We start from the raw sequence: 739 nt of genomic DNA on the forward strand, positions 1-739 counted from the left end.
TTTTTTTTTTTAGATAGAGTCTCACTCTGTCACCCAGGCTGCAGTGCAGTGGCACGATCTCAGCTCCCTGGAATTTCGACCTCCCAGGTTCAAGCAATTCTCCTGTCTCAGCCTCCTGAGTAGCTGGGACTACAGATGCCTGCCACCATGCCCGGCTACTTTAGTAGAGCCAGGGTTTCATCATGTTGGCCAGGCTGGTCTCCAACTCCTGGCCTCAGGTGATCCGCCTGTCTCAGCCTCCCAAAGTGCTGGGATTATAGGCATGAGCCACCACGCCCAGCCTCTCCCTTCTTCCTTGACCCATCTCTATCCCAGCATTCAGCATGAAGCCTGCCCAGGACAGCTTCTCGGTGAATGTTTGCTGAAGTAGTTTCTTAATGCTGCTGCTGGAGGCAGAGGAAGGATTAGAAGACAGAGAGGTCCCAAAGCCCAAAGACAGAGCGGGGTTCTGGGAGGGATCCTCCTTAATCCTAACACAGGATTCCTCAAGGGATGGCCAGGGAAGTATTCTAGGGGAAACTTCCCTAAAACTGGAATAGTTCCTATATTTTCCCTCTGAATTGTCATGACTCCTAGTTTTTTGTTTTTTTTTTCTTCACTTTCATTCCATTCTTAGGGTAAGGGAATTCTGCCACATATAACAAATATAGGAATTCATTTTAGAAAATATGTTTTGAGACCTACATTGTGCCAGGCATAGTGCCAAGCACTGGGGAGAGCTGGGAACAAGACAGGCTCA

This window comes from Cebus imitator, unplaced genomic scaffold (genome assembly GCF_001604975.1).
Source record: "Cebus imitator isolate Cc_AM_T3 unplaced genomic scaffold, Cebus_imitator-1.0 Scaffold404, whole genome shotgun sequence".
Taxonomy (NCBI): Eukaryota; Metazoa; Chordata; class Mammalia; order Primates; family Cebidae; genus Cebus; species Cebus imitator.